General features: G+C 35.8%; 1 protein-coding gene and 1 pseudogene across 1 annotated transcript in view; both read left to right on the forward strand.

The window, feature by feature from the left end:
- Positions 1-21,944, forward strand: part of HS6ST3 (heparan sulfate 6-O-sulfotransferase 3) — a 666,511-nt gene that overhangs the window by 335,528 nt on the left and 309,039 nt on the right. The gene's annotated exons all lie outside the window — the stretch shown is intronic.
- The window catches only part of LOC109488947, a 149,344-nt pseudogene continuing 146,555 nt past the window's right edge, over positions 19,156-21,944 (forward strand).

Consider the following 21,944-nt stretch of genomic DNA (forward strand, 5'->3'; position numbering starts at 1 on the left):
TATGTGTGTGGGGGATGGGTGATACAAATTCTTCCTTTCACTGCTTTATAGATGAGGACTCAGCTTTCTCCTCTACATTTTTGTCTGTCAGTCTGACTTGCTTTCAACATTGTGTATTAACCAAGACCACTTTGCTTTAAAATTTATTCATTTGCATGATGTTGGAATGAAGTAAAACAGAGCAAGACATCTTAATGGGGTAAGAGGCTCCCCAGTAAGTATTAGCTCCATAAATAATATTTTCCCCCCAAGGATGTTCTATCAAACACATACGGAATATCTACTCTGTAGGCAGCATATTGTTTCCCTAGCCCTTGACAGATGAAAGAAGTTGAAAAGAAATTAATTGCTTGTAAGGTTTGAACTTGGGTAACTGACTACTTTTAGTACTATTGGTATTTTTTTGAATTAAGATTTTAGTGATTAGATAATTTATAACTTTGTCTTTATTGTAAACCAGAGCAAACCGTTAACCCATGGTCAAGTGATCTCCTGCATTTTAGGTCAGTTTAAAACTCGTTAATGCTGGTTTTTTAATGGAAACAGAAAGCCTGTACTTCTGTGAAACAGAACTAACCAGGCCAATGGCATTACTATAGAACAGTATCTTTTAAATGCTGATGATTAGACCTTAGCTTCTTGAGTTAAACATAGCCTCTCAGTTGTTCTTGGCAGAGTGATGACGCTGTGTTATCTTTTGTGGAAGATCCAACCTCTCTGAATGCTTATTACAGGTATGTTTAGTTGGCCTTGGGGGCTTCAGTGGAATTATAAAAACTTGGCTCTTGTAGGTAAAGTTTTGAAAGAACAACTTTGTTTTCTGTCTTATTATCTGGGTGTGGTAGGGTGAACGCAGTAAGTATACCACGTGTAAAGTGGCTGTATAATCAATGTTTTGATCCTTTTGTTATAATTACTGCTGTGGAAAACTGGAGACGACTAGATTGGGTTAGCTGGGTAATCAGCATTTTGACCCTTTGTTGCGAATCGAATCGTTTCTGTTGTATAAAAAGGAGGATGAGTGGATTAATCAGACCATGTGTTATCCATTTGTAATCTGTTTTCAGATGAGGCCGAGTGACCCCCTATATTCAGCCTTGAATGTCCAGCAGCTCTCTACTCCAATTACACATTAGTGATGTGTAAATGCATGTTCCTAAGTGATAAGCAATTGCCTTTTTCTTAGTGATGAGTTATACATTATTCAATCTGAGTTATATATTCTGCAATATATGTGTCTATTATGTGTATCTACTATATATGCCCTTAGCTTTGTTAGTTCTGATGGTCTGAGATTTTTGGTTCTTAGAGGACAGTTTTTCTGTCTAATTTATTTTAAAGTCATCTGAGAAAGTGACTTATGTAATTAAAGACTTGGCAAAGCTTTTTTCCCCCTCAGTGATGGTGGTATTTAAACTGAGATTTTCTTGGTCTATTCTGTTTTTCCCTACAACTTTATTTATATGAAGTTATAAAACTTCACTTATATTTACATCTAATTTTTTTTTTGGCACTAGTCATGGGTTTGACGATGCAGTCATGACTTTGTAATATTTTTTCAATCTCAGATTAAGCATTTGGTTTGGTGTCTGGAGGTTTTATTTTTGTTTTTTGAAAGTGTCGTCATTGTACATATTTATAGTAATTGCATATTTATGAAATAAATTAATCTCTTTGAATTTTTACCATAGCAATCCTTACTTAGTACATGCAAATCATTTTCAATCTCTGGAGTTTATAATTGAAATATTTTAATAAAAGAGCAAAATAATAGGCAAAAAATGTTGATGTGTATAACTTTAAATTCTATCAGTTACATGGAAGCTGATTACAATTAGTTTAATGACCCTGGTTAGAATTCCTCCTCTTATTTTGCCCTTGCTCTGAAATGTATTTCAGAGGTCAAACACTTAGTTATCCTTTTAGCAGAAAGTTCTCTATCATTTGAATGTGACCAGATTGCCATTTATCTTTAAAACACTCATTGGAAATATCTTAATTTGAAAAAATGCTTAATGTCACAAGCTTCATCATCCCAGGATGGGCCTCTTTCAAAGAATCTCAAACCTCAAGCAATATGAAGTGATTTCCCTTAACTTACAACTTCTGGTAGCTCAGGCAATAGGAGAGAGAGAAAACGGTTATTTGCTTGGTGACAATGTGGCAGTTACATAAATGCAATGTACAAAGTGAACACATAAATAGTATTTCAGAAACAGAGAATCATCTGAGTCCCTGTTGATTATAGTATAGGTGCTACACATTTTAATGGAATTGTTTCTTAATTACCGAACTCTCTTTGATAGCCATGAAAAAAAATTGGGTTGGACAGTATTGATTCCAAGCACTTCTGTTCCTCTTTAGGGATATTCTGAGCTGGCAAAACACATACAGATGGGCAGACAAGACTGTTCAGTTTGCCCTGTGCTGAATTTGATCAATAGGAACCTATTTCTGTATCAAAGAGAAGTAGCTCTGTTAATTTAGCCCTGGATATCTCATCATTAGATACTCTTGAGTAATAAGATTGAAAATATTTTAGTTAAGATAAAAATTCCATGTTGGCATTTTTCACAGTAAAATTTGTTTTTCTTTATCTTTTTTAAAAACATGTCAAATATTTCTTGGAGTTGTTTTTTTCCTCAATAAGAAGGCTAAGAGGGCATTCACTAGTAGATAATACCCTTATTGCACCCTATTCTGCTAGATAAAAAAAATTTTTTTTCTGTAGTATGGCATTTTCTATTTTATTGTCTGGGTGAGTTAGGATGACTACAGTAAGCATTTCTCATGTAAAGTGATGGTATAATCACTGTTTTGATCCTTTGGTTATAGTTACTGCTGTATAAAACTGAATAAGACTAGATTCAGTTAGCTGTAAAATCAGGATTTGACCCCCCACTTTTTTTAAATAAATCATTTAGGAACTGGGAGAAAATAGAATAATAAAAACAGAACCATTTTGGTTAATAGCATGGTAATGCTTTTTGTTTTATCATTATCTGGGTTAACTTAACTCCTGCTTTGTATTCTGTATTCTCCTACTGTAATATTATCTTTATTCATTCAAAAAAACACTTACCAAGACTTATTATGCTCAAGGGTAACTGGTTGATAACTTGGAATCAAGAATACACTGCATATTAGGAATGCCAAATTTTATTTTCTATTTTAAGCATTTATATATACAATCACACTTGCAGTAACAAAATTATGTAAGGTGTATGGATTGGCTGTGTGACGTCTGATTTAGGATATTTCCATCTCATAAAAGAACATCCAAAGCAGTTTTTCTTTGATGTTTTCTCCTCAGTTCTTCTAATGGAGCCATTTTTCGGAGTGCTAAAATAAAGTTCAGACTCACCCAAAAAANCATGGGTTTGACGATGCAGTCATGACTTTGTAATATTTTTTCAATCTCAGATTAAGCATTTGGTTTGGTGTCTGGAGGTTTTATTTTTGTTTTTTGAAAGTGTCGTCATTGTACATATTTATAGTAATTGCATATTTATGAAATAAATTAATCTCTTTGAATTTTTACCATAGCAATCCTTACTTAGTACATGCAAATCATTTTCAATCTCTGGAGTTTATAATTGAAATATTTTAATAAAAGAGCAAAATAATAGGCAAAAAATGTTGATGTGTATAACTTTAAATTCTATCAGTTACATGGAAGCTGATTACAATTAGTTTAATGACCCTGGTTAGAATTCCTCCTCTTATTTTGCCCTTGCTCTGAAATGTATTTCAGAGGTCAAACACTTAGTTATCCTTTTAGCAGAAAGTTCTCTATCATTTGAATGTGACCAGATTGCCATTTATCTTTAAAACACTCATTGGAAATATCTTAATTTGAAAAAATGCTTAATGTCACAAGCTTCATCATCCCAGGATGGGCCTCTTTCAAAGAATCTCAAACCTCAAGCAATATGAAGTGATTTCCCTTAACTTACAACTTCTGGTAGCTCAGGCAATAGGAGAGAGAGAAAACGGTTATTTGCTTGGTGACAATGTGGCAGTTACATAAATGCAATGTACAAAGTGAACACATAAATAGTATTTCAGAAACAGAGAATCATCTGAGTCCCTGTTGATTATAGTATAGGTGCTACACATTTTAATGGAATTGTTTCTTAATTACCGAACTCTCTTTGATAGCCATGAAAAAAAATTGGGTTGGACAGTATTGATTCCAAGCACTTCTGTTCCTCTTTAGGGATATTCTGAGCTGGCAAAACACATACAGATGGGCAGACAAGACTGTTTAGTTTGCCCTGTGCTGAATTTGATCAATAGGAACCTATTTCTGTTTCAAAGAGAAGTAGCTCTGTTAATTTAGCCCTGGATATCTCATCATTAGATACTCTTGAGTAATAAGATTGAAAATATTTTAGTTAAGATAAAAATTCCATGTTGGCATTTTTCACAGTAAAATTTGTTTTTCTTTATCTTTTTTAAAAACATGTCAAATATTTCTTGGAGTTGTTTTTTTCCTCAATAAGAAGGCTAAGAGGGCATTCACTAGTAGATAATACCCTTATTGCACCCTATTCTGCTAGATAAAAAAAATTTTTTTTCTGTAGTATGGCATTTTCTATTTTATTGTCTGGGTGAGTTAGGATGACTACAGTAAGCATTTCTCATGTAAAGTGATGGTATAATCACTGTTTTGATCCTTTGGTTATAGTTACTGCTGTATAAAACTGAATAAGACTAGATTCAGTTAGCTGTAAAATCAGGATTTGACCCCCCACTTTTTTTAAATAAATCATTTAGGAACTGGGAGAAAATAGAATAATAAAAACAGAACCATTTTGGTTAATAGCATGGTAATGCTTTTTGTTTTATCATTATCTGGGTTAACTTAACTCCTGCTTTGTATTCTGTATTCTCCTACTGTAATATTATCTTTATTCATTCAAAAAAACACTTACCAAGACTTATTATGCTCAAGGGTAACTGGTTGATAACTTGGAATCAAGAATACACTGCATATTAGGAATGCCAAATTTTATTTTCTATTTTAAGCATTTATATATACAATCACACTTGCAGTAACAAAATTATGTAAGGTGTATGGATTGGCTGTGTGACGTCTGATTTAGGATATTTCCATCTCATAAAAGAACATCCAAAGCAGTTTTTCTTTGATGTTTTCTCCTCAGTTCTTCTAATGGAGCCATTTTTCGGAGTGCTAAAATAAAGTTCAGACTCACCCAAAAAAGTAGGAATAACCGAGAAGGGACAAAACTTTGGCAAGCAGCACATTTCAGACTCAAGGTGCTCTGGCTCTGATTTGACTTTCTTTTATAACATTTGGAATAGGTTCTAAGAGACTGTCCTGACCAATCTGTTACATTTGTCAGGTTCTCAAGACAAAAAAAAAAAAAAAACAAAACAAAAAAACAAAAAAAAACCCCTTTGAATTGCAGTTTGAGATTTGAAATTCCAAGATCATATTTCCATTTCCTGCTATACATATTCTGAGGGAGCCGGGATACTATTAAAATCATCAGGGAAGTGGAGACTGCAGTAGACACTGATAAAAACGAAGTGGTTTGTATGANTAAAAACGAAGTGATTTGTATGAAAGAGGTGATGTAAAAAGAGGGAGACAATTCAGATTGCATTTGGTCTTGACAGGAGAGACCCTGGAAGCTGCTGGTAGCATTTTCCTGAGATTATATTCTTGCTTGTTTGAATTTTATTAATTTTATCATAAATAAGGGAGAAAAAACAAATACATTCCTCCAGGAGTTATCAAAACAAAGGAAGAAAATACATACGTTTTTATCTTGTTCTGAACACGCAACACCTGCATGACCTCAGAAAAGGGATGTCAAGGTCATCATTGAGTTACTTATAAGGAAAGTCATCTTGGTCATTGCATTTGATAAGTCCTACAAACTGATTTATTTCTTGCTACTTTACATATGTTGTTACACTGACTTTCTGGGTGTTCAGAAATAATCAGATTTCAGGACAGAGTGTAAAGCAATAAAGAGAATACTGAGTATATCTGGAAAAACAGGTACAATGCCAACTAGGTCAGCCTATATCTCTGATATCAGGGCTCGGCTTGCAGTGTTGGAATAGTGGTGGACTCTGATATTTCTACTGTTGCTGTGTTGCAATGTGTTCACTCCTACATATTCGCTGGGATTCAGGAGTGACTTTAATTGTGTTCTTGTTTTCAGCAATTCTTGGTACTATTGCATAGTGTGTTCCTTTCCTAGCTTCGGGCACATAAATGGCTATAACTTTTTCCCCTAGAATGATGCCCTCCAAGCTGTAAAGGGATTGATCAATGTTCACATTTGCTTTTGTAACTTAAAAATGATAAATTGAATAATGGCATAATTAAGATCTGCTTTAATTAACTGGTTACAGTATGTGCATGTATTTGTAAACTACCTTTTAAAATTCAATGTTTAAAAGTTGCAGGAGTGATTTGAAGTTTGACCTGAGAAACATTTTGAAAGGTTATTTGCTTGATTCTCTCTGTAACTGTAATGATGATTAATGAGCAGATTGGTTTACTTTAAATACTTTTCGAGTAGCTAAATTCACTATATTGCAATTATTTAAAGCAAGAGTCTCATTAAATTCTTCTGCTTGGAGATCAAGCTAGGGCCAAAATATTATACATGATGTAACAGCAAAAACATAATTTCTGTGAGAGTATTGTTTTCCCCAGGATTGGACCATTCTTCTGTGTGTACTTAACCCAGCCCCTGTGCCATTATCAGTGTATGGGAGCAGAAAGCAGACCCAACAATGAACAGAGAATTCTGGCTTCAGACTATCAGACATTTACCAGGAATTTAAACAAACTAAAAGAGTTGAACTGTGAAAGTAATTTATTTGTTTGGAATTCCACTTGTTTTTTAAGTTTGTTGATAGTTTTATATATTTAGGAAAGAAATTTCTTTTAATTTAGTAACTAAGCTTCATTCTGGAGCACTTTCCTTCTCAGGGATCATATTTTTTGTAGACTCCATAATGTTTTGTAAACATGTATTTAGCTGGTCTATATTCTCTGAGCTGTAGGGTTTGGGAAACACAGTGCTGTTTTTAGACTTTGACCTCAGCAGGGTCACGCAGCCATTGGCCTGGTCCATACCTTTAAGACTAGATGCTTGGTTATTGCAGATGCATTTCTCTTTCTTCAGAGAAAGCTGGATGTGCTTTGGTATTGATTTTTTATGTCTTTATACTTAGCAGTAAACTGTGGGAGGCCATTACTTCACATAACAGTAGCTTTAAGAATTAGACAGCTCATATGACTCTAAATTCAATTTGCAGGTAGTTTTCACTTAAGGAAAGAGGTCTGGCAGTGTGCCTGGTCGGCACAGGCCTACTTGAATCCCCTCTCTTTCCATGGTGAGGTCAGAGCATCTTGTCAAGAAGTGTAACTTATGTTCAAATGATGCATGTGAGCTGGACATCTACTGCCAAAAACAAGCTGCCTGGGGGCAGAAACAAGAAAAGCATCATAAGTGCTATTGAACAACTCACTGTAGGCTTTTAATTATCTGAGATTTACATAAGCAACATCACAAAATGGGAGATACACCCAATTAAATGACAGTAAATTTACTTTGCTGCAGAATTCAATAATTTACATCTTGGTTTCCCTGCATTGCATTAATTACCTATTTGGTAGCAGATTAAAAAGCATCTGGGTAAAATTTAACCTACATATATTCAAATTAACTACAGTGATTGATTTATCTGTATTTTTATTCACTCATTTATTCAGTATACTTATGTGTGAGGCACTGGGGAAAGGAAGATGTATAAACAGAGGTATACAGCTCCTGTCCTTCAAAAGCTGACCATTCAGCAGGGGTGATGAACACATAAGTAAAAATTATTATGCGTTATGATAAGAACAATAACAAAACATGGAATATCCATTTCTGTCCACATGAAAGACCACCTGATCAAAATAACCATAGGCTGGTAAAAACGTATTTAAACGTTTTTTTTTAAAAAATGCATTGCTGAATGAACACAAAATGAAGCTGAAGAAACTAAAGCTGAAGCAAGAGTTGGAATTCTGCAAGGTGGATGAACTCCAAAGCTGGCTTTCACCCTGAGGGGTTCTGCCAAATCCATGAGACCTTAAACCCTCACATCACGCCAAGTGCCTCTGCCAGATAGTTGGGAAATCGGTAATGCCAATGTTACATGAAGTCTTTCTGAGAAGAAGGAAGAGGAAGCAGTCTCAAACGTATTCTATGAGGCAAGCAAAATGTTGGAGACAAGAAAGCGCATGGATTAGAAGAAAGAAAAATTATAGGCTTCTCTTCTCATAAATATAGTTGTAAATATCTAGTTAAAGTTGTAGCACGTAAAATCCAGACACATCTAAAAAAGATAGTATATAATGCTATTTCAGTAATGCAAAGTTCACTTAGTATTAGGAAATTTGTTAATGAAACATACTACCCAAACCCATTGAAGAATTTCTTAAAACTCCCAATGGATTCAGGAAAAAATGAATTTGATAAGTGTCAGCATCTATATATGACAGAATAATTCTTGGTAACTAAGAGGATAATGAAATTTCATTATTTTAGTAAAAGGAACTTATACAAAACCTACAGCAAACATCCAGCTAATGGTGGAATATTGAAAGTGCTCTTTTTACGATTAAGAACAAGATAAGAATGCTGACTATCACCACTTCTATTCAAAGTTATTGGAGGTGTTAGCCAACGTAATAGGACAAAAAAAATAATTGAAAGGCAGAAACAAAACTGTCATTGTTCAAAGGTTATGTATGTAGGAAACTCAAAAGATCTATAAATGAAATACTAAATTAATAAGACCATTTAGCAAATTGCTGGATGTAAAATCAAGACATAAAAGTGAGTTGCATTTTTCTATGTGAACACCCAGAAAGTCAGTGTAACAACATATGCAAAGTAGCAAGAAATAAATCTAACAAAAATTTTGTGTTTTATATTCCTATTTGAATAATGTGTGAAGTTAGAACTAGGGCACTAGTGTAGAATATCATAGATTATATTGCAAAAGATTAAAAAAATCTAAATAAATGGAGAATATTATCATTCTTCTAGGTAGGAAGTTGTAAATTTTTCCCAGGTTGATTCATGCCAATTTAACAGAGTAGTATGTATTTGCATAACTAGATAAACCTAAAAGNTAGCACGTAAAATCCAGACACATCTAAAAAAGATAGTATATAATGCTATTTCAGTAATGCAAAGTTCACTTAGTATTAGGAAATTTGTTAATGAAACATACTACCCAAACCCATTGAAGAATTTCTTAAAACTCCCAATGGATTCAGGAAAAAATGAATTTGATAAGTGTCAGCATCTATATATGACAGAATAATTCTTGGTAACTAAGAGGATAATGAAATTTCATTATTTTAGTAAAAGGAACTTATACAAAACCTACAGCAAACATCCAGCTAATGGTGGAATATTGAAAGTGCTCTTTTTACGATTAAGAACAAGATAAGAATGCTGACTATCACCACTTCTATTCAAAGTTACTGGAGGTGTTAGCCAACGTAATAGGACAAAAAAAAATAATTGAAAGGCAGAAACAAAGCTGTCATTGTTCAAAGGTTATCTATGTAGGAAACTCAAAAGATCTATAAATGAAATACTAAATTAATAAGACCATTTAGCAAATTGCTGGATGTAAAATCAAGACATAAAAGTGAGTTGCATTTTTCTATGTGAACACCCAGAAAGTCAGTGTAACAACATATGCAAAGTAGCAAGAAATAAATCTAACAAAAATTTTGTGTTTTATATTCCTATTTGAATAATGTGTGAAGTTAGAACTAGGGCACTAGTGTAGAATATCATAGATTATATTGCAAAAGATTAAAAAAATCTAAATAAATGGAGAATATTATCATTCTTCTAGGTAGGAAGTTGTAAATTTTTCCCAGGTTGATTCATGCCAATTTAACAGAGTAGTATGTATTTGCATAACTAGATAAACCTAAAAGTTTTTTGTTTGAAAAAACAAAGTGCAAGGATTACCAAAGACACACATGAAGAACACTGAGGTGAGGCAAACTCTTTCAAATGATCCAGCTTAGTTAACTTTATATTCCAATTTTGCCGGTGTACAGGTTAGCTATGTAGAACTATGGGGTGAAATGTAGAGCATCCCACCAAACTCAGACATATATGAAAACTTTATCAAGGGAGCATTGCAGAAAGGGGTAATGTAAATGGTAATAAGGCAAATGATTAGTTAAGCATATGACAAGATTGAAATTGGATTCCTATCTTCCTACAAGAAGTAAATCAAAGTGATTAAACTTTTAGAAGTGAAAGAAAAAACTGTAAAATGTTTAGAAGAAAATGTAGGATTATATTTTTCTGAACACAGGATAGAAGAAGATTTCTTAAACAAGGACACAAACAATGCAAAACACAAAAATGCAAAACCATTAAGCCGGGATTCAATTTGACCATATTAAAATTGAGATATTCTTTTTCGAAAGATACTGTAAACAGTGAAAAGACAAAATGCAAAACAGCAAACTAGCAAAANTTTTCTATGTGAACACCCAGAAAGTCAGTGTAACAACATATGCAAAGTAGCAAGAAATAAATCTAACAAAAATTTTGTGTTTTATATTCCTATTTGAATAATGTGTGAAGTTAGAACTAGGGCACTAATGTAGAATATCATAGATTATATTGCAAAAGATTTTAAAAAATCTAAATAAATGGAGAATATTATCATTCTTCTAGGTAGGAAGTTGTAAAATTTTCCCAGGTTGATTCATGCCAATTTAACAGAGTAGTATGTATTTGCATAACTAGATAAACCTAAAAGTTTTTTGTTTGAAAAAACAAAGTGCAAGGATTACCAAAGACACACATGAAGAACACTGAGGTGAGGCAAACTCTTTCAAATGATCCAGCTTAGTTAACTTTATATTCCAATTTTGCCGGTGTACAGGTTAGCTATGTAGAACTATGGGGTGAAATGTAGAGCATCCCACCAAACTCAGACATATATGAAAACTTTATCAAGGGAGCATTGCAGAAAGGGGTAATGTAAATGGTAATAAGGCAAATGATTAGTTAAGCATATGATAAGATTGAAATTGGATTCCTATCTTCCTACAAGAAGTAAATCAAAGTGATTAAACTTTTAGAAGTGAAAGAAAAAAACTGTAAAATGTTTAGAAGAAAATGTAGGATTATATTTTTCTGAACACAGGGTAGAAAAAGATTTCTTAAACAAGGACACAAACAATGCAAAACACAAAAATGCAAAACCATTAAGCCGGGATTCAATTTGACCATATTAAAATTGAGATATTCTTTTTCGAAAGATACTGTAAACAGTGAAAAGACAAAATGCAAAACAGCAAACTAGCAAAATGTGCAACTGGAAATAACTAGTATCCAGATAAAAGAACTTCGTCAAAAAATTAGAAAGAGAAAAAAAGGAAAAAAAGAAGAGAAAATTAGAAGACTAACAAACATATGACAGGTTGTGAGATAGCATTATTATTCAGTAAAATGAAAATTAAAAACATGAGATAGCGTTACCTACCCACCAAAGCTCCCAAACTAAAAAGTGTTGTCAGGTTGTGACTACGGTGAGAGCCCTCATTCACTTTTGGGATTTCTTGGTAACTTTGAACACACACTTTCACGATTCTAAATATGACTTTTTAATATACATCTTAGAGAAATACTTGCATACTGTTGTACAAAAATGCTCATACCGTCACGGTTTGTAAGAGCTACTCTTGAGAGACAAGAGTAGAACATGTAACTAACTAGTTATATATTATTCCATGGAAAGAGAGGAACCACTATTCTAGTTAAGAAGTAGTCTCAGTAGAATTTGATCGCCTGCTGGAAGGCTGTGGAGGACCTATCTTCAGGAAGGTAGAGTAACGGAAAGTGAGAGCAGTAGAGTGATTTCTAGTTCTAATTTGGTCAGTGAGGTCAATAGTGGTGTCATTGACCATGGTACTTTTTCTAATTATTGCTGTATATTTTTAATTTTAAAAGCGTAGATGGCCAGAAAAGTGCTTCTTACCTCTCTCAATTTAAAAACAGCACGTAGTGATCCATAGTGCCCATAGTAAATATACTGTGGTTCAGACAAGGCAGTGCACACACACACTGTGCACACACACGTATGCACACACACCCACACAAAATGGCAAAGCTGATTGAAAAAGATGCTCCAATTCAAGAGTTATCAGTGTTAAAACTATACATACCCACCAGATTGGCCAAAACTAAAAAGTTGGAAAACACGAAATGGTAGGTTATAGACGGGGACTCTCATCTACTTCTATGGGGAGTAGAAACTGGTATAACGCTCTGGACAACACTTTGGTATTACCTAGTAGAGTTGAACTTGCACATAACTCGTGAACCTAGAAAATTCATTATTAGATAGAAACCCTAGAAAACATTTGCATATTTTCACCAGGAAACTTGCATAAAAATATTTTTAGTGGCAAACATAGAAACAACCCAGATAGCCGTTGNTATGTAGGAAACTCAAAAGATCTATAAATGAAATACTAAATTAATAAGACCATTTAGCAAATTGCTGGATGTAAAATCAAGACATAAAAGTGAGTTGCATTTTTCTATGTGAACACCCAGAAAGTCAGTGTAACAACATATGCAAAGTAGCAAGAAATAAATCTAACAAAAATTTTGTGTTTTATATTCCTATTTGAATAATGTGTGAAGTTAGAACTAGGGCACTAGTGTAGAATATCATAGATTATATTGCAAAAGATTAAAAAAATCTAAATAAATGGAGAATATTATCATTCTTCTAGGTAGGAAGTTGTAAATTTTTCCCAGGTTGATTCATGCCAATTTAACAGAGTAGTATGTATTTGCATAACTAGATAAACCTAAAAGTTTTTTGTTTGAAAAAACAAAGTGCAAGGATTACCAAAGACACACATGAAGAACACTGAGGTGAGGCAAACTCTTTCAAATGATCCAGCTTAGTTAACTTTATATTCCAATTTTGCCGGTGTACAGGTTAGCTATGTAGAACTATGGGGTGAAATGTAGAGCATCCCACCAAACTCAGACATATATGAAAACTTTATCAAGGGAGCATTGCAGAAAGGGGTAATGTAAATGGTAATAAGGCAAATGATTAGTTAAGCATATGACAAGATTGAAATTGGATTCCTATCTTCCTACAAGAAGTAAATCAAAGTGATTAAACTTTTAGAAGTGAAAGAAAAAACTGTAAAATGTTTAGAAGAAAATGTAGGATTATATTTTTCTGAACACAGGATAGAAGAAGATTTCTTAAACAAGGACACAAACAATGCAAAACACAAAAATGCAAAACCATTAAGCCGGGATTCAATTTGACCATATTAAAATTGAGATATTCTTTTTCGAAAGATACTGTAAACAGTGAAAAGACAAAATGCAAAACAGCAAACTAGCAAAATGTGCAACTGGAAATAACTAGTATCCAGATAAAAGAACTTCGTCAAAAAATTAGAAAGAGAAAAAAAGGAAAAAAAGAAGAGAAAATTAGAAGACTAACAAACATATGACAGGTTGTGAGATAGCATTATTATTCAGTAAAATGAAAATTAAAAACATGAGATAGCGTTACCTACCCACCAAAGCTCCCAAACTAAAAAGTGTTGTCAGGTTGTGACTACGGTGAGAGCCCTCATTCACTTTTGGGATTTCTTGGTAACTTTGAACACACACTTTCACGATTCTAAATATGACTTTTTAATATACATCTTAGAGAAATACTTGCATACTGTTGTACAAAAATGCTCATACCGTCACGGTTTGTAAGAGCTACTCTTGAGAGACAAGAGTAGAACATGTAACTAACTAGTTATATATTATTCCATGGAAAGAGAGGAACCACTATTCTAGTTAAGAAGTAGTCTCAGTAGAATTTGATCGCCTGCTGGAAGGCTGTGGAGGACCTATCTTCAGGAAGGTAGAGTAACGGAAAGTGAGAGCAGTAGAGTGATTTCTAGTTCTAATTTGGTCAGTGAGGTCAATAGTGGTGTCATTGACCATGGTACTTTTTCTAATTATTGCTGTATATTTTTAATTTTAAAAGCGTAGATGGCCAGAAAAGTGCTTCTTACCTCTCTCAATTTAAAAACAGCACGTAGTGATCCATAGTGCCCATAGTAAATATACTGTGGTTCAGACAAGGCAGTGCACACACACACTGTGCACACACACGTATGCACACACACCCACACAAAATGGCAAAGCTGATTGAAAAAGATGCTCCAATTCAAGAGTTATCAGTGTTAAAACTATACATACCCACCAGATTGGCCAAAACTAAAAAGTTGGAAAACACGAAATGGTAGGTTATAGACGGGGACTCTCATTCTACTTCTATGGGGAGTAGAAACTGGTATAACGCTCTGGACAACACTTTGGTATTACCTAGTAGAGTTGAACTTGCACATAACTCGTGAACCTAGAAAATTCATTATTAGATAGAAACCCTAGAAAACATTTGCATATTTTCACCAGGAAACTTGCATAAAAATATTTTTAGTGGCAAACATAGAAACAACCCAGATAGCCGTTGGCAGCAGAATCAGAATATACATGGGGGCTTACTCATTCAATGGGATACTACAGAGCAATGAAAATAACTGAAAAGAAATGACACACAACAAGTATCACTTTTTAAATTGGAAACAATTATTTGATGGGAGGGGGCACTACATATGAAATCTTCCTGGTCATAGAAGAAAAGGGTGGTGTTATCTGAGTGGAATTTGATTTTTTCATGTTTCTTAGCAAGAAATGTTAGGGGAAAAAAAGTAGAAAAAATATAATGTCCCTGGAAGCCAGAGTACTTTGTTTCAATTATTTAGCCTTTACATACATGTTTGTAGGCTGTTTTTCCTGACTCCTATCTACAAGTTGAATGGGAGACAAACTTCTTGGACTCAGTGTAAAATTGGAGTTTTCTGAATTTTTAGTTTTCCCCCTCTTAACTTGGCATCATGCCCTACTTTTCATTTTGGGTAGAGAAAGAGATACAGTCTGGGTAGACATTAGGGGTTCTGTCTAGGGGCTTATTTGTGTATTAGTGGTGGTACTTATTAGTTTTTCTTCTATCTCGAAGTCTACCATGCTTGCTTGAATTCAACCTGTCACATGCATAGATCTCGTTGTTTATGATAATTTCAAAATACGATTGTACTTTCCAAATCTCCTTGTGTTCTATCTGACTTCAAATGGGAAGGTCTTTCGGAGCCCCTGGGTGGCTCAGTCGGTTAAGTGTCTGCCTTCGGCTCAGGTCATGATCTCTGGGGTCTTGGGATGGAGCCCCGCATCGGGCTCCCTGCTCAGCGGGATGTCTGCTTCTCCCTCTCCGTCTGATCCTCCTCCCTGCTTGTGCTCTCTCTGTCGCAACTACATACATAAAATCTTTAAAAAAAAAAAATGGGACAGCCTCTCAAGCGTCTCCATTTGATATGATGTTGAAAGGAAAAGATGGCAGGACGACTCACAGAAACGCCATATTAGCAGCTGACACCATCTTCTGCTTAAATCTGTCCTTAGTCCCGTTTTTCTTTAATTAGTCTCATAGGAAAAAAGAAGCAAGATCATGCTGCAAAATGGGATATTTTTGGAATTCCCATTATTCTTTTATAATTGTGCCCCTGGTCATTTTTTGTCTTTACCTCAGTAGAGTTTCTAATAAAAACCGAGAGGCTAGATAGATTTAATTTATTGAGCATGTACCATGCACAAGGGATTGTTTGGGCTACACAAATATACAGGACCTGCACCTTTTTTCAAGGAACCTATAATTCAAAGGGACAGAAAGTTACTGTAAATAATGTGGCAATGAACATGGATGCACAGGTATCTCTTTGAGTATTGAGTTCATTTGCTTTGGGTATATACCTAGAAGTCAGATTGCTGGATCATTTGGTAGTTTTATGTTTAATGTTTTGAGGAACCTCCATACTGTTTTTCATAATGGCTATACAAATTTACATTCCCACCAGCAATGTATAAAGGTTCCCTTTTCTCCACATCCTCATCACGGCCAGTATTTATTACGTTATCTTTTTGATAATAGCCATTCAAAGGTGTGAAGTGGTATCTCATTTTGGTTTTGATTTGTATTTCCCTGAGTGATGTTGAACATCTTTTCACATACCTGTTGGCCATCTGTCTGTCTTAGGAAAAATGTTCAAGTCCTTTGTCATTTTTAAATTGGGTTGTTTGAGGGTTTTTTGCTATATATTTTGGATATATATTTTGAATTAACTGTTTATTAGATCTTAGGTGTGCAAATATTTTCTCCTAATCTGTAGGCTGCCTTTTCATTTTGCTGATTGTAATTTTTGCTGTGCAGAAGCTTTTTAGTTTAATGTAGTGCTGCTTGTTTATTTTTGCTTTTTCTGTCTGAACTTTTGGTGCCATTACAGCATTATTCACAATAGCCAAGATATGGAGATAACTAAGTGTCCATTGCCAGATGAATGGAAAAAGAAATTGTGCTATATATATATATGGGAATGTTATTCAGCCTTAAAAGAGAAAGAGAGCCTAACATTTGCAACAATATAGATGAACCCGGAGGGCTTTGTGCTAAGTGAAATAAGCCAGACACAGAAATAAAAGTGCTGCATGATCTCACTTATGTGGGTAATCTGAAAAAGTTGATCACATAGAAGCATAGAGTAGAATAGTGGCTACCAAGAGTGAGGAGGTAGGGAAAATGGAGAGATGTTGGTCAAAGGATCCAGCTACATAGGATCCAGTTATGTAGGAAGGTTGCTGTTATATAGAATGAATAAGTCTAGGGATTTAATGTCCAGAGGATGACTATAGTTAATAATCTGCATTGTATACTGGAAATTCGCTGGGAGTAGATTTCAGGTTCTCTTAGCACATACACACAAAAAAGGTAACTGTGTGAGATGGATATGTTATTTAGCTTGACTGTACTAATCATTTCACTATGTTTATATGTATCAAAACATCATGTTATGTGCGTTAAGTATGTGCAACAGTTATTGAAAATAATAATTGTTATAAGAATAAGTGATAGCAACCACGGAATTAATTTGAGCATTTCCTAGATGATAAGCAGTCTCCATGTTAACTCACCTTGCCGTCCTCAACAACTGCATCACATGGGTACTATTTGGCACCATTTTGTAGATGATGAAATTGAGACCAGGAAGTCAAATCATGTGCCCAAACTTATACAACTACTACAGGGTGCAGTCAGAACTTAAAAACGACAACAACAACAACAACAACAAAATACCAAAAAGCAAAACAGGTAGCCCAATCGAAGACCCACTTTTTGTACCCACCGCACACATGGCATTTAAGTTCACTGCAAAATAAACCCAAGAACAAGGTGGGTGCAAGGGCTAGGTATGGATTGAGAACAGCACTAATCATTTGAGGTCCCACCTGAAACCCAGGAATCTGGAACTGACTTCATTAAAGACTCCTTCCTGGAGTGGTGTATTTAGTGTATTCAGTCCTGTGTTTCTTTATGTTGACACCCAAGGGCTGTGTCTTCCTGATGATTAAAACTTCTGTTTTCTTTCAACATACCTTATTGTTGACTTTTCCCAGCAGCTATTTGCATTTTAAAATGTCAGAGATTGCCACACGATCCTAAATGAGAACTTTCAGCCTCAAGTTTAGGAAAATGACAAATGAGGCTTAGAAACAAACGTATAAACAATGTATGCCATCATGCGCTAGGAATCTCAGATGGGCATTTTTCCTTATAAATTATGAGAAGGCCCAGAAAGCCAGAAATCGGATGTCTTTACATTGAATAAGTATGGATAAGAACACAGAAATTGAACTGAAGGAGCATTTATTTGGTTACATGGTCATTGAATTGAATGCTTTTGTGTGGTCATTTGAATTCTATTTAAAAGGCTATACACACACGACGCGATCAATCACATTTCCTTTTTCTGCAAGGAAAACAAGGAAACGGAAACAAAAAGGCATGCTAATACAAGGCTCTGTCTGAGTGGTGGTTCCTACAGCAGATGTCAGTCCACTCAGCACACACATGCTGGGGCAAGGAGTGGTCAGAAGCAACAAGGAAAATCTAAGTAAATATACTAAGCAGCCCCGTTTACAGAGGCTATGGAAGCTATAGTTGAGAATTTTAGGTGTTTTTAAGAAGTAAAAATATTTATCTTGGATCTTTGGCATTACATGTAAAATGCAACCATTCACAGGAAGATATGCCTTCACTGATCTCCTCTCTGGCAAGACCTGAAAAAGACGATTTCGATTCCTTTTCCACATTGATCTCCTTTAAGTAAGCTAGTAAATAATTTCAGCACCACTGTTTTCTTCTTGTTTATTCATGTCTTTTACTGGAGAAAAGAAATATTTGCTAATGGAAGAAACAAAGCAAAATATTTACACCATGCTGTGCCTCTCTTTCTGACAAGGGCAGATGTGGTAAGGAAGCTTTCTCCCTCATAAAATTGTTTACACGAAACAGTGGGAAAGAGCTAAAGAATAACAGTTTTCTTTAGCAGCTGGAGGTTGTCTGAATAGAGTCTTCAATTCCCATGCATGTTTTGTAATGCAGATGTCTTTGAAAATGGTCTTGCCAGTGCACCTTAAATACATTTTAGAATTATTTTACCATGAAATTAGTTTTCTCCATCATTGGCTTAGTTGAATCCCTTTTTTTTGATCAATGCTGGGACATTAAAAATAAAGCCCTGGCTGCACATGCTATTTTTGTAAGTTCCTATCAAAAATCCATCCTGCAGCAGGCCCGTGTGCTTTGAGAGTCAGGTCATTATTGCGGCGCGGGTACTTAGTATCCTGCTTCTCCACCTCTCACCGCAAGGGCTTACTTTTCCACTTCTACCCCAGCCACTGGCCTGCATTTGTATATTTATTAAGCAAATAAAGAAGGAGAGGAGTTTCAGGAGAAAAAGAAGCATAGAACTGTATTGCAGCTGAATGAGTCATATCATGGTTCAGAAATCATTCTTGGAAACTAGCCGGTGGTAATGACATTGGTAGAGGTGATGGTGGTGATGGTGATGTAGATGGTGGTAGGAATGGTAGTGGAGATGGTTTACTGCTGGTGATGATGGTGGTGATGGTGATGATGATGATGGTGGTGGTGGTCGTGGTGGTGGTNATGATGGTGGTGGTGGTCATGGTGGTGGTATGATGGTGGTGGCGGCGTTGGTGATGGTGGTGTTGGTCATAATGGTAGTGACGGTGATGGTGGCAGGGGCGTAGCAATGGCTTACAAACATCCCAATTAAGGTTTTAGGGAATGTAATTAGTGCAACACTTTACTTTTATGCTCTGCTCATTTCACAAGTATTCTTTCTCCGTTAATATTTTCCTGTGTCTAAAAATACAACTAATTTCAATAAGATAAGTCTTGATTGGATATACTGCATACATATAAAAGATTCTTCAAAGTCAACAAAATTAATTTTCAGTCATTTGTTTGGTATGTATTCAGTACCCTTGAGAAATGAGAGTTGTAAAAAGGAAACCAATCCTGTAAATTTAGTAGTTAAAAATCTCCCCATATTCACTTTTCCAATCGCTGTTATACCTGAGATCATTGTGTCTGTGTCATTGTCTCTGTGTCATTGTTACATCTTTTTTTCATTCCATATTTTGAACTATGAATCTATTACAGAAAGATCATGTTGGTGAGATATTGAACATGAATAAGTTAGGAATAGTAATTAGTTTTCAGGCATTCCATTGAGGATGGAAATGCATTTTTCCCCAAAATAATTTCTCCCAAGCACTTGGTTTATAATAAACTTGCATATTCTGAGTGGCCTGTCTTTATCTTCTTGACATATTATTTCCTAATTTCATTGTACCGTTCTTTCTGTTCATCATTTCCCATCATCTAGCCCTTTCTAGATATATCAGCCAGTATCCCCATGTCTGGGATGTGAAGCCTTTTCCATTAGACAACAAACAACTTTTCAATTACATCCCACATACCCCTCCACCTAAACCCTGCCTCTTCCATAGTCATGGTTCTGAAGTATTGTAAGAGTTGTCTTCTCTTGTTTCTACTTCCCACTTTTCTCTTCAAACCACTGCAGTCTGGCTTCTGTCCTGACCACTCCTCAAAATTCCTCCCAATATTAGCCAATGNGTCCTGACCACTCCTCAAAATTCCTCCCAATATTAGCCTTTTTTTTTTTGCTCAACTGGGAGGCCATTTCTTAGATTCTTACTGGCCACCTAGTTGGAATTTGACCTCAGCAATTACGCCCTCTCCGGTAAACTATTCAACTGATATTCAGCTTAAATATAAGTTCCTCCAAGATGATTTTCTGGACCCCTCCATGTGTGGGGAAGTACTCCCCTAGCATCTGCGTTTCCAGCATAACTTGGGAATTGTCTGAAAATGTCTTTCTTGTTTCTTTGTACCCCTCATGCCTTGCACATATATGACACAAAACAGTCACAATTTTCCACAAGTTTCTTTTGGTTTCAAGAAACAGATCTTTTCTCAAGCTTAAGCAGGTAGAGGATTTATTATTGTGGTTCAGAGTCACATTTTGGGTCAAAAGGCAGGAAGTGCCACCAGGCCTTGTGAGGACTGAGAATAGGAGAGACAGCTGTGGGAACTCAGGCAATTTATCTTGGATGTCCTCTGCCCTCCGAGGCCAAATAACTACTAGCTTCTGCTGTTTTCTGTGCTTTGGCCCCATTTTTTTCCCTGTCCCTCCTCTGACATCATCACTTCCTGTCCTCAATTTTGGGGGAGAAGGGAAGAGTGGTAGAGAGACATGGCACTCCCTGAGGAGGGCAGGCTGCTCACTGAGGAGAGGACAGGAGTGGGGCAGGCATGTCAGCGTAGGTCCATTTCAGTGCTCATTTTAAAAATGTGGTGAAAGATTGAACATTGATCTCCCAGTATTTTCTCATTCCTTTAAGCAATCTAACCTCCCCAAACACCAATATTTCCCACCAACAAGAAGGCGATTTTATCCAGGATAGTATCCACATTCCTCTGAACTTTCATTATTCCCACACTGGGCTGTATTGCCCTTAACAAAAGGGCTATTTTTATCGAAAGGGTGGGTTCCTTATGGAGTGTGAGTTGACCATCATCTTATTATTTTGGTTAAAAAAGTGGAGAGAGGGGCTCCTAGGTGGCTCAGTCGGTTAAGCATCAGACTCCTGGTTTCTGCTCAGATCATGATCTCAGGGTCATCAGATTGAGCCCTCATGGGGCTCTGCGCTCAGTGGCGGGGGGGGGNGGGGGGGGGGGGGGGGGGTCTGCCTGAGATTCTCTTCCTCTTCCCCTCCTCCACTCATACTCTCCCTCTCTCTCTAAAATAAATAGGCAAATCTTAAAAAAAGTGGAGAGAATGAGCTCAGTACTTACATCCATCAGTTACTGCTATGACAGGCAGAGTAATAAACAATGGCCCAAGTCTCAGGGACTCGCGATGACATGCGTTTACTTTTCTTGCTCATGGGTTTGCAGGAACTTAGGTCTGGCTGATTTGGGCTGAGCTTGGTTTGGTTTAGTGTAATCAGGTTTGGGTCTGTTCATTTCAGGACTTGGGCTGAAAGACAGAGGCGACCCGGGGCTTGCTCCTCCCAGGCAGAATCCTGAGAAGAAATGTGGCATATTTCTTTGGTCCTGGGCTCAGAAGGGGCATTTGTCCTATTGTTTAAAGCCAGAGACGGGGGCTCTTGGGTAGCTCAGTCGGTTAAGTGTGCAACTCTTGGTTTTGGCTCAGGTCATGATCTCAGGGTCGTGGGATCGAGCATGTGTCAGGCTCCGTGTTCAGTGGGGAGTCTACTTAAAACTCTCTTCCTCTGCCTCTGCCCCTCCCCCACTCATTCTCCCTCTCCCTCTCTCTCAAATAAATAATTATTTAAAAAATAATAAAGGCA

The sequence above is a fragment of the Ailuropoda melanoleuca genome, chromosome 7 (genome assembly GCF_002007445.2).
Source record: "Ailuropoda melanoleuca isolate Jingjing chromosome 7, ASM200744v2, whole genome shotgun sequence".
Taxonomy (NCBI): domain Eukaryota; kingdom Metazoa; phylum Chordata; class Mammalia; order Carnivora; family Ursidae; genus Ailuropoda; species Ailuropoda melanoleuca.